This window comes from Microcaecilia unicolor, chromosome 3 (assembly GCF_901765095.1).
Source record: "Microcaecilia unicolor chromosome 3, aMicUni1.1, whole genome shotgun sequence".
Classification (NCBI taxonomy): Eukaryota; Metazoa; Chordata; class Amphibia; order Gymnophiona; family Siphonopidae; genus Microcaecilia; species Microcaecilia unicolor.
The window spans coordinates 529,070,113-529,082,976 of record NC_044033.1 but is presented as its reverse complement, the minus strand read 5'-3'; the positions used below and the strand labels follow the sequence as shown (position 1 = coordinate 529,082,976).

At 42.9% G+C, this 12,864-nt stretch overlaps 1 protein-coding gene across 2 annotated transcripts in view; it reads left to right on the top strand.

Moving 5' to 3' along the window:
* Window positions 1-12,864, top strand: part of WASF1 (WASP family member 1) — a 576,737-nt gene that overhangs the window by 493,361 nt on the left and 70,512 nt on the right. The window lies entirely within an intron of this gene.

The following is a 12,864-nucleotide window of genomic DNA, read 5'->3' as shown; positions in this document are numbered from 1 at the left end:
GTTTTTAGTGCGTGCTAAGTTTTAGTGCTCACTAAATGCTAGAGACATCCATATATTCCTATGGATTTATTTATTTGTTGCATTTGTATCCCACATTTTCCCACCTATTTGCAGGCTCAATGTGGCTTACATAGTACCGTTAGGCGTTTGCCCAGTCGGTTAATAACAAATACAAGGTTGTATAGTGATCGAATGAGGTATATGTGGAGAGCCGGCAGGGATGAAGGTTGTGTGTTGTCCAGTGCAATCATTAGGCATGCTGTGCTTAGAGCTAGATTCTATATATAGTGCCTGAAAAATCCATGTGGAAAAAAATTATGCCTAAGCATTTCTCTAGCGTTTAGTGCGCCTTTGTAAAAGGACCCCTTAGTTACTATACAACACTGCTTCTCACCAAATGAGAGGTAGTCATACATATGACACTCATGCAAGAGACTAGCTACTGTTCTTAAGTAAAAGTTTTGTTACTTTTACTTGTAAGGAAGTACAAGAAAAATTTGTTACTTTTACTTTTACCAAAGTAATAATTTTACCAATTTTTTTCTACTTTTACCTAATTAATTCTGATGCTTGCAGTTAATAGTAAAAGTGGCAGAGAGACCCAAATGATGATCCTTCAGTAAACCAAGCCCCCTCCCTGCCCATCTTCAAATCCTTGCTCAAAGCCCACCTCTTCAATGTCGCTTTCGGCACCTAACCATTATACCTCCATTCAGGAAATCTAGACTGCCCCAATTTGATTGACTGCACTTTTTGTCCTTTAGATTGTAAGCTCCTTTGAGCAGAGACTGTCCTTCTTTGTTAAATTGTACAGCGCTGCGTAACCCGGGTAGCGCTTTAGAAATGTTAAGTAGTAGTAGTAGTAGATGTATCAAGGGTACATCATACTCTCCTTCTTGTTCCTGCACTATCCATTGCTTAACTTCCCTTGCTTGCCAAGCTAAGAGCTTGCAGCTGTGCTGCATAATAGTAATGACATACATTGGGCACTGCCAGTCCCCCACCTTTTTTTCCCAACTATAAAATATGTTTAGCAATCTGCGGGCGCCGACCTGCCCAAATAAACTTAGAAAAAAAGCTCTGTATTCCATCTAACTCCCAGGATGGGGACATGACTGGCAGGGTCATAAATAAATAGGGTAGTCGAAGTAACGCCTTTATAGTAACATAGTAGATGACGGCAGAAAAAGACCTGCACGGTCCATCCAGTCTGCCCAACAAGATAAACTCACATGTGCTACTTTTTGTGTATACCTTACCTTGATTTGTACCTGTCCTTTTCAGGGCACAGACCGTATAAGTCTGCCCAGCACTATCCCCACCTCCCAACCACCAGTCCCGCCTCCCACCACCGGCTCTGGCACAGACCGTATAAGTCTGCCCAGCACCATCTCCACCTCCCGCTACCGGTTCTGCCACCCAATCTCGGCTAAGCTCCTTAGGATCCATTCCTTCTGAACAGGATTCCTTTATGTTTATCCCATGCATGTTTGAATTCCGTTACTGTTTTCATCTCCACCACCTCCCGCGGGAGGGCATTCCAAGCATCCACTACTCTCTCCGTGAAAAAATACTTCCTGACATTTTTCTAGAGTCTTCCCCCCTTCAATCTCATTTCATGTCCTCTCGTTCTACCGCCTTTGCATCTCCGGAAAAGGTTTGTTTGCAGATTAATACCTTTCAAATATCTGAATGTCTGTATCATATCACCCCTGTTTCTCCTTTCCTCCAGAGTATACATGTTTAGTTCAGCAAGTCTCTCCTCATACGTCTTGTAACGCAAATCCCATACCATTCTCGTAGCTTTTCTTTGCACCACTTCAATTCTTTTTACATCCTTAACAAGATACGGCCTCCAAAACTGAACACAATACTCCAGGTGGGGCCTCACCAACGACTTATACAGGGGCATCAACACCCCCTTTCTTCTGCTGGTCACACCTCTCTCTACACAGCCTAACAACCTTCTAGCTACAGCCACCGCCTTGTCACACTGTTTCGTCACCTTCAAATCCTCAGATACTATCACCCCAAGATCCCTCTCTCCGCCCGTACCTATCAGACTCTCCCCCCCCAACACATACGTCTCCCGTGGATTTCTACTCCCTAAGTGCATCACTTTGCATTTCTTCGCATTGAATTTTAATTGCCAAACCTTAGCCTTTATCTTCAACACCTCAGTTCTGTCCAACCATAAGACCGTAAGCTTCTGCCAAAAAATCAAGATCCTGCCCAATCTGACCAATCAAAGGCTTATAATTCAGTTCATACAAACTCTCTCCAGTTCTCCCCAAGACAGTACCCAGATATCATAAAGAAGTACACACTTATCAAAATGGGAACAGGGACCGCAGTACTCTTACTTGATCCTGCAAAACACCACATTAAGGATCTCTGATTCCAACATCTATATACAAGAAACCCACAGACAGATGCAGCTACCTCCACAACTCCAGCTTCCATCCTTCACATACAAAAAGATCCATCATTTACAGCCAAGCCACAAGATACCACCGTATCTGCTCTGACCCAGGGGACAGAGACAGACACCTTAAAAGCCTGACAGCATCCTTCAAACAGAAAGGCTACAACCCCAAAATAATCTCCAAGAATATTGCCTCCTCCCTCAAAACACCCAGGGAGAATCTGCTACAGTACAAGGAGAAAAAATCCACAGACAGAATCCCCCTTGTAGTGACATACAATCCAGAGCTGGAAAAACTGAGGAAAATCATAAGAGATCTACAACCTATACTCCAGGAGGATGAATTACTGAAAGAGATATTCCCATCCCCACCAGTACTGGCCTTCCGACAGCCACCCAACTTAAAACACAAGCTAATCAGAAGTACCATCACAGACTGAAAAGGAACAGAAGGGCACACTTCCCTGTAATTTATCCAGTTGCAAACTATGCCAAAATATTTCACAGGACCCCACAGTCATCCACAAAGGAAAGATATTCAACATAAAGGGATCTTTCACTTGCTCATCTTCCAATGTGGTATATATCATTCAGTGTAAAAAATGTAACGAAGGATGCTATATTGGAGAAACAGGCCAGATGCTTAAGACAAGATTCAATTTACATAGACATCACATGAACAATACAGCCAGTAGGGCCCCCACCCCGGTGGGACAGCACTTCACAGAACCAGGACATTGTACCAGTGACTTCACAGTGAGAATCCTGAAAGGTAACTTGAAAACCATACAAGAACGTAAGATCTTTGAAGTCAGAATGATTGAATATTTTAACACCCAACAGAAAGGACTTAACAAGGATCTGGGGTTCCTAGCCCATTATAAACCATAAAGCTGTATGTTTCTGTTGATCACCCCACCCCTCACCTATCCACACCCATCCTGTTAGAATATCAATGATATGCTTTGATGTCCCCATGCATACCTCCTACCCACCCCAATCCTCCCACCCTGTCAGACTGTCATAGTAATGCTTGAATGTTTTCACTTATATACACTGTCAGCTAGCACATTTGCTTATTTCCGATCTGACGAAGAAGGGCAACCTTCGAAAGCTAATCAAGAAATGTATTAAGTTATGTCCAATAAAAAAGGTGGTATCTTATTTTCTTTTCCATGTTTTATTTTGTTTTATTTCTATTGATAACCTTAAGAGTGGACTAACATGGCTACCACACTCCCATATTTCCACAAAAGCCCGAAACTAGCCCATAAGCCTCCAATTCAGCTGACATCTTCTGCAGAGAGACTTCCAGATTTGTGTCAACAAAACATCATCAGCAAAAAGATTTATTTTATGCTGTGTCCCACTTGCCTTCACAGCTGAAATCATTGCATTATCTCTAATTCTGTGAGCTAAAGGCTCAATAACTAAGACAAAAATCAGTGGAGACAAGGGGCACAGATCAAACATTTCAGAATAGCCTCCATGCAGGCCACTGGGTTAGTAGAGACCGTTTGAGTCCAACTCAAGAACCAGGGACCTATCCCTAAAACCTGCAGTACTGTTTTGCTCTGCTCTGCTAGTACAACCTGCCTGCTCAATCACTAACACAGACTGCTCAGAAATTACTGCAGATTCTTTGGGATTCGTACTAGGTAACCAAGACTTTTGTTAGAGGTTCACTTCAAACGGAGAGTGTATAAGACATTATTGTCTAAGATAAACAATGTTTAAGAAATATACATATAAGAGAAGCAATAGTAAAGAAATATAATAATATGCATATACAGCACATCACTGGTCATATATCACTACATCCAGGCTTTTTGCATCATCTGGGAAGCCCCTTTCAGCGAAGCCAGGAGTCTCGTGACCAGGAGAAGCAATAATATAATAATATGCATATACAGCACATCACTGGTCATATATCACTACATCCAGGCTTTTTCATCAGCTGGGAAGCCTCGTTCAGTGAAGCCAGGAGTCTCATGACCAGGCAGGTCCCTGTGCAGTATGTCTACCCACAGGTGAGCTTCTAATTTGGCTGTAAGAGGCCTCCCTTTTTATTAGGCTTAGAACTCATTTTCAGAGCTAAGGAAAATTACAGAATGTGCTTGAGAATGTGTTCACATGTTCTCCGTTCAGATAAACAAGACACTGGCCAGATGTATTATCTCCTGAACTTGAGACATGCACCACCTCTCCCCTGCACATACCATATTAATTAGAGCCATGTCTTATCTCCTTACACATTCCAAATTATTTTCACATGAACAAGAAAAAGTTACCTTTGATCAAAAACTCAAACTTTAGAGAGCACTGTCGGTCAAGACAGAGCTGAAAACCAGTCTTCTAAATCTTTCCATTCAAGTACCTGAAACAGGCCCACAAGAGAGGTTCTGGAAGCAAAATTTAGGCTCTTAGGTAGAAAGCTGAAATCCAGATCCTCCAGGGTAGCATTTTCTGAAATGCTACCTGTGCCACGTGCAGGGCCCAAGAGACAGGCAGAGCTCCAGAGTCTCAATGCGTGGATGAGACGATGGTGCAGGGAGGAGGGCTTTAGATTTGTTAGGAACTGGGCAACATTCTGGGGAAGGGGGAGCCTATTCCGAAAGGATGGGCTCCATCTTAACCAGAGTGGGACCAGGCTGCTGGCATCGGCGTTTAAGAAGGAGATAGAGCAGCTTTTAAACTAGAAATGGGGAGAAGGCCGACAGTCGCTCAAAAGAGCATGGTTCGGGATAAGGTATCTTTCAAAGATATCACCATAACAGGGAAGATAGAGTATCCTGATAGCGAGGTTGCAAAAGAGATTGTAGTAGATCGGGTATCTTTAAATAACAATAAAAATCAGACAAAAGATTGCCAATTAATACTGTCAAGTACTAAGCATGATGTACTTAGGAACAACAAACATAGTTTGAAATGTCTATATGCGAATGCCAGGAGCCTAAGAAATAAGATGGGGGAGTTGGAATATATTGCACTAAATGAAAAATTAGATATAATAGGCATCTCTGAGACCTGGTGGAAGGAGGATAACCAGTGGGACACTGTCATACCGGGGTACAAATTATATCGTAGTGATAGGGTGAATCGGATTGGTGGAGGGGTAGCATTGTATATTAACGAGAGCCTTGAATCAAATAGATTGAAAATTCTGCAGGAAACAAAACACTCCTTGGAATCACTGTGGATTGAAATTCCATGTGCAAAGGGGAAAAGGATAGTGATAGGAGTGTACTACCGTCCGCCTGGCCAGGACGAACAGACGGATGCGGAAATGTTAAAGGAAATCAGGGACGCAAACAAACTGGGCAACACAATAATAATGGGGGATTTCAATTACCCGCATATAGACTGGGTTAATGTAACATCTGTACACGCAAGGGACATAAGATTTCTTGATGAAATCAAGGACAGCTTCATGGAACAGCTAGTTCAGGAGCCGACAAGAGAAGGAAAAATACTAGACTTAGTCCTTAGTGGTGCTCATGATCTAGTGCAGGGGGGTAACGATACGAGGGCCGCTTGATAACAGTGATCATAATATGATCGGTTTTGATATTGGCATTGAAGGAAGTGAAACTAGGAAATCAAGTACGCTAGCGTTTAACTATAGAAAAGGTGATTACGACAAAATGAGAAAAATGGTGAAAAAAAGACTGAAAGGAGCAGCTCGCAGAGTAAAAAACTTGCATCAGGCGTGGATGCTGTTTAAAAACACCATCCTGGAGGTTCAGGACAAATATATTCCACGTATTAGAAAAAAGGGAAAAAAGACTAAACGTCAGCCGGCGTGGCTAAACAGTAAGATAAAGGAAATCATTAGAGCCAAAAAACAATCCTTCAGAAAGTGGAGAAGAGAACCAACTGAAAGTAACAGGATAGATCATAAGGAATGCCAAGCCAAATGCAAAGCGGAGATAAGGAGGGCAAAAAAGGACTTTGAGAAGAAATTAGCGTTGGAAGCAAAAATACATAGTAAAAATTTTTTTAGATACATTAAAAGCAGGAAACCGGCCAAAGAGTCGGTTGGGCCGCTGGACGAAAATGGTGTTAAAGGGGCGATCAAGGAGGACAAAGCCGTAGCGGAGAAATTAAATGAATTCTTTGCTTCGGTCTTCACCGAGGAGGATTTGGGGGGGACACCGGTGCCGGAAAGAATATTTGAAGCGGGGGAGTCGGAGAAACTAAACAAATTCTCTGTAACCTTGGAGGATGTAATGGGTCAGTTCAGCAAGCTGAAGAGTAGTAAATCACCGGGACCTGATGGTATTCATCCCAGAGTATTAATAGAACTAAAAAATGAACTTGCGGAGCTACTGTTAGAAATATGCAATCTGTCCCTAAAATCAAGTGTAGTACCGGAAGACTGGAGGGTAGCCAATGTTACTCCGATTTTTAAGAAGGGTTCCAGAGGAGATCCGGGAAATTATAGACCGGTGAGTCTGACGTCGGTGCCGGGCAAGATGGTGGAGGCTATTATTAAGAATAAAATTGCAGAGCATATACAAAAACATGGACTGATGAGACAAAGTCAGCACGGATTTAGTGAAGGGAAGTCTTGCCTCACCAATCTAATGCATTTTTTTGAGGGGGTAAGCAAACATGTGGACAATGGGGAGCCGGTTGATATTGTATATCTGGATTTTCAGAAGGCGTTTGACAAAGTGCCGCACGAAAGACTCCTGAAGAAATTGCAGAGTCATGGAATCGGAGGTAGGGTATTATTATGGATTAAGAACTGGTTGAAAGATAGGAAGCAGAGAGTAGGATTGCGTGGCCAGTATTCTCAGTGGAGGAGGGTAGTTAGTGGGGTCCCGCAGGGGTCTGTGCTGGGTCCGTTGCTTTTTAATGTATTTATAAATGACCTAGAGATGGGAATAACTAGTGAGGTAATTAAATTCGCCGATGACACAAAATTATTCAGGGTCGTCAAGTCGCAGGAGGAATGTGAACGATTACAGGAGGACCTTGCGAGACTGGGAGAATGGGCGTGCAAGTGGCAGATGAAGTTCAATGTTGACAAGTGCAAAGTGATGCATGTGGGTAAGAGGAACCCGAATTATAGCTACGTCTTGCAAGGTTCCGCGTTAGGAGTTACGGATCAAGAAAGGGATCTGGGTGTCGTCGTCGATGATACGCTGAAACCTTCTGCTCAGTGTGCTGCTGCGGCTAGGAAAGCGAATAGAATGTTGGGTGTTATTAGGAAGGGTATGGAGTCCAGGTGTGCGGATGTTATAATGCCGTTGTATCGCTCCATGGTGCGACCGCACCTGGAGTATTGTGTTCAGTACTGGTCTCCGTATCTCAAAAAAGTTATAGTAGAATTGGAAAAGGTACAGCGAAGGGCGACGAAAATGATAGTGGGGATGGGACGACTTTCCTATGAAGAGAGGCTGAGAAGGCTAGGGCTTTTCAGCTTGGAGAAGAGACGGCTGAGGGGAGATATGATAGAAGTGTATAAAATAATGAGTGGAATGGATTGGGTGGATGTGAAGCGACTGTTCACGCTATCCAAAAATACTAGGACTAGAGGGCATGAGTTGAAGCTACAGTGTGGTAAATTTAAAACGAATCGGAGAAAATTTTTCTTCACCCAACGTGTAATTAGACTCTGGAATTCGTTGCCGGAGAACGTGGTACGGGCGGTTAGCTTGACGGAGTTTAAAAAGGGGTTAGATAGATTCCTAAAGGACAAGTCCATAGACCGCTATTAAATGGACTTGGAAAAATTCCGCATTTTTAGGTATAACTTGTCTGGAATGTTTTTACGTTTGGGGAGCGTGCCAGGTGCCCTTGACCTGGATTGGCCACTGTCGGTGACAGGATGCTGGGCTAGATGGACCTTTGGTCTTTCCCAGTATGGCACTACTTATGTACTTATGTAAAGACCTTCTGCACATCAAGAGATTGCAGAAGAAGACCCTGACATGTCCTCCGTGCCCTGTCACATTAAGTACCCTCCGGATATTATCACTTGTCTGGCACCCACTCACAAACCCTTCCTGGTCCAGGTGTATAAACCCTGGAGCACTGCGTGCCAGCCAATCCACCACAGTGAAATAAGATACGAACTGCACTGTGTCGGATCTTTACACTCTTTCGGGATCACCATGATGCCCAACAACCACATAAAATATGGAAGTTGCAACCCATCCCCTAATGAATTGAAAATATGGACCAGAGGCTCCATTAATAAATGATGAAAATGTTTATAAAAAGCTACCGTGAAACCATCCTACCCTGGTGATTTCCTTAGTTTCAGAGAACGAATAATATGCTGCACTTCTATGCCCATAATGGGACGTTCTAAGAGCCCCACCTCCCTGTCTGGAAGGTGCTGTAATTTGATATCCTCAAAATAGGCATCCAATTCTACTCCCGAGGGCTCATGTTCGGATGTATATAACTTTGCAAAAAACTCCACAAAAAGCCATAAGATTGCCCCCTCGTCCCACAGCAGATCCCCTGATGGATTTTTAACAGAGAGAATATTATTCCTGGTACGCCGCCGCTGCAGGTGGTTCGCCAGCTATTTGCTGGCCTTGTTGTTCTCTGCTGTACTAACTTACAAATTATACTTGAGGTCTTCCATCTCACAGTCCCTCAGCCTCTGCTGCACATCTCCCAACTGTCGGAACACCTCCTTACCTTTAGGATGTGCCTGATGTCGAAGTGTCAAGGCAGCTAAACGTCGACGCAGATCCAACACTTCCACCATCCTCGCTGTGTTCATCTGTGCCACGAGCGCAATCAGGCGTCCCCTTATAGTGGCATTCCAACCCTCCCAAAGAGCCTCAGTGGTCAACCCTTCCCAATCATCCTGATTTAGATATTCCTCCAACCAACATTCAATGTGATTGGCCAACTATGGATCCTCAATAAGGCTATTGTTGTCTCCAGTACCTCTGACCACCCGAATCGAAACCAGTTGACAGGTCCAACCACACAGGAGCATGGTCCGACCATACAATCTGCCTGATTCCGGAGTGCTGTTGTACCGAGAACAAATCCTTCAGTACGAAGATGTAATCAATCCTAGAATAGCTCTGGTGCACAGAGGAAAAGAATGTAAAATCCCTCTCTAAACTATGTGTCACCTGCCACCCATCTATTAAATCCAGTGTAGCCAGAAAATCATGAAATGTTTTGCTATCTCTCTCGCCATGACAGTCTCTCCCCCCCCCCCCCCCCCCCCCACCTCCCCGAGTTGTTTAGCCTCGGAGTCAATGTAAATTTTAAATTGCCCCCTACTATCAGTTCCCCCTTCTGGAGTCTCAATATCCACCCAGTTACAACTACCACCATCAATATAAAATGTCCCTAGACATCTCTTTTAGTCAATTTAACCTCAACTTGCAAATCCCTCAAAAACAGGATGCTCACACCTCCCCTTCTAGATTTCTATTAGCAACCCAAAACTGAAGAGGATATTGCCTTGAAATCACCAGCTACTCATGGACCCTTTGGAGATGAGTCTCCTGAATAAAACAAACATCTCCTTGTAACCAGCCCAGCTCATGAAATAACAATCTACACTTTCCAGGGGAGTTAAGGCCCTTCACATTGTAGGAAATAATTCTCACCTCAGATTTCCCAATAGAGTCACCCCAAATCCAGCACAAATACTGAACATCCTAAACTTATCCCTCCCCATCCCCATACCTGTGGCAGGACTACTTCTATAGCCTACCGCTTCACACAAGGAAGTGAATCTCCAGAGTCAATGACACACAAACCAAAACACCTAATATAACTCCCCCCCCCCCCCACACACACACATACCTACCCCCACACTACAAGCCTCCACCACCCACATCTCAATCACCCCTCTGTCCTATCTTCCCCCCCCCACATTTATCATCAATAAACCTCTCAAACACCCAACCCACAATTACTCGCATACATATCCACTCCCCCATTCATCTTAGCTGCTCGCAACCAAAACAAAACCTTCCCCCAACTCACATTTCCAAACAGAGACAACCAAGCAAAGACCATAGTTCACATCCTCAAAAGCGTCCCTCCTGAACCACCGCAACTCGATCAAAGCTCCTGATGATGTCACTTCCTCAGATCATCTCATCTTAAATTTTGATGTTCAGGGAATACAGTCTATGAGAACAGTAGAGTTGCCTATGCTTGTTGAACTGATTACTAGTCTCCAGTCAAAAGGAACAGTAATGAGTTCAGTCACTTCGAAGTGGAGATGAATCTGAAGTTGGTTAACATTTTTGGTCAGCAGACATATGTCTATCACAACAGACTGTTGGACATCCCATGGGAAATTTTACATTGGTGTAACAGTCCACTGGATTGATAGTCTGCTTGTCTGGCCATAAGAATGAAGAGTTTCCATACATTTGACATTCTTGCATCAGTTCTTGAAGATATTTAGAGTTTGCCATCAGTCAAAAAAATAGGACAACAACAGACAATGATTTGAATTTTGTGAAAACCTTTTCTGTAATTGGACAGCATGACAATGATAACAAAGATGAAGATGCAAGTGATGAATTAGCACTGCTCTCAATGCAAATGATAATGACAATGATGATGATAAAGCATTCTTTGCTATTCGGAAGTCAGGTGTTTCAGACAGAGATTCCTTTGATCAATACCTGCAGACCCAGTTAAAAGGCATCAGTAATACTGCAGCCTGACCTGATTTGAAGAAACTTTTTATCAAACTGAACAATCCACTTCCTCATAGTGCATTGTTGAACATCTTTTTAGCTGTGGTGGATTAAAGACTCACAAACACACTCACATGAGTGACAGTCATTTTCAAAATTTAGTTTTACTGAAGGGAAGTAGAGCAATAAAATTGTTGGGATAAAAATGTTAACAATAGTTATATTCACTGTAGTTAACGATACTTTTACTTTTAATCAAAGTATTATATTAAGCAGTAACTTTTTTACTTTTACTTAAGTAAATTGTTCTTTACTGTACTTTTACTTAAGTATTAAAATGTACATTTATTTGTACTTAAGTGCTTTGACCTAATATTTTGAACAACACTGGTTAGAGGTTATATGTGTGAGTTTTGGAAGAGATGAGACAGACAGAGGGGTATATATAGGAGACATTTAAGGACATGAGAGAGGTCCCACCTCCAGTCTGTGCTACCATGGAGGAAAAATATCACCTGAAAGGAAAGCATCACTTCAATGTGGCAGGATTTCATCTTGTAGTCAGGGCCTGCCCTCCGAATGCTATAATATGTACTAAAAGATGAATCTTCAAAGGCTTGTGCCCAGGAGGGAACAGTTAGGACAGCTGCTGTGGTTGGTCATTTGATCATTAGGCATGTAGATAGCTGGGTGGCTGATAGGCATGAGGATTGCCTGGACACTTGCTTACCTGGTATTGAAGGTGGTGGATCTCACTTGTCACCTAGATAAGATTTTAGGCAGTGCTGGGGAGAAGCTGGCTGTCTTGGTACATGTGGGTACTATTGGCAAAGGAAAATGTGGGTGACAGGTTCCAGAAGCCAAATTTAGGTTTTAAGATAGCAAGTTGAAATCTAGAACCTCCAGAGAGCTATCTCCAGAAATGCTGCTAGTTCCACAGGCAGGAACCAAGAGACAGGCAGAGCTCCAGAGTCTCAATGCATGGATGAGGTGATGGTGTAGAAAGGAGGGATTTTGATTTTTTAGGTAGTGGGCAACATTCTGAGAAAGGGGGAGCCTGTTCTGTAAGGATAGGCTCCACCTTAACCAGGGTGGAACTAGGTTGCTGGCATTAACGTTTAAAATGGAGATAGAGCAGCTTTTAAAATAAAATTAGGGGGAAAGCTGACTCACTCAAAAGTGTATGTTTCGGAACAAGGTATCTTTGAAGCAATCATCAAAACAGGGAAATCAGGGCATCTCGATAGTGAGGTTGCAATATAGGCAATAGTAGATCGGATGTCTTTAAATAAAAAGCAGACAGACTTGAAAGATTACAAATTATCACCAACAGCTTCTGAGCAAGTTGTTAATAGGAATGTGGGGGGATTCAGCACTGCCACTTATTTAGGTTTATCACAGAACCTAACCTGAACCAAAGGCCCGTGCCTTCAAAAGCATTTACAATGTCAAAGGACTCCAGCTGCATCAGCTCAAGGATGCTATGGCCAGTAGATCAGTTGAATCAGCCAAGGAGCAGCTAGATCCAGCCAAAAAGATTCCAGAAATCCTTGGAGAAAGGACATTGTTTATATTCTTAAGACACTCTAGAGCCATGCAATCTGAAAGTTATATGACAGAGATTGATACAGTTGGTACACTGCCTTGAGTAAATTCCTTCAAAAAGGCGATAAATAAATCATCACTTAGCCAATAACCATCTCATGTCTATCATGTCTTGATTGATAAGACTGATAACTGAAAGTATGTAAGGCTGTGCAGAGGTCATGTATTTGGGGCAGCAGAGGGAGAAGA